The sequence below is a fragment of the Euwallacea fornicatus genome, chromosome 9, assembly GCF_040115645.1.
Source record: "Euwallacea fornicatus isolate EFF26 chromosome 9, ASM4011564v1, whole genome shotgun sequence".
Lineage (NCBI taxonomy): Eukaryota > Metazoa > Arthropoda > Insecta > Coleoptera > Curculionidae > Euwallacea > Euwallacea fornicatus.
In genome coordinates, this window is record NC_089549.1 from 329,578 (window position 1) to 329,940 (window position 363).

The following is a 363-nucleotide window of genomic DNA, read 5'->3' on the forward strand; positions in this document are numbered from 1 at the left end:
AAAAACCCTAAATTGTCGCCTTTGAAACTGCATTAATTCATAAACCGAAACTTGGGAGTTGGACTTATTTTGAAATTCACAGAGAACTTCGCTATCCATAGGCATGAGCGAAACTAAATTATTAGAGAGTGAATCTACTCGTTGGTTACGTTATCCCGTACGAACAGTACGTTAAATTCAAGAGGCGAACGCGGTGCTAATCGTCCGGGACAGTTTCGTCGTATTTTTTTTTTTTTTTTCAAAATTGACGCATTATCCATATATAACCATATAACCATAATTAACAAATTGCGGTTTAATGTGAATTGCAAATGTGCGCTGAATGAATGCAGTAAAACGTTAAGGAAGTAAACAAGTCGGGAA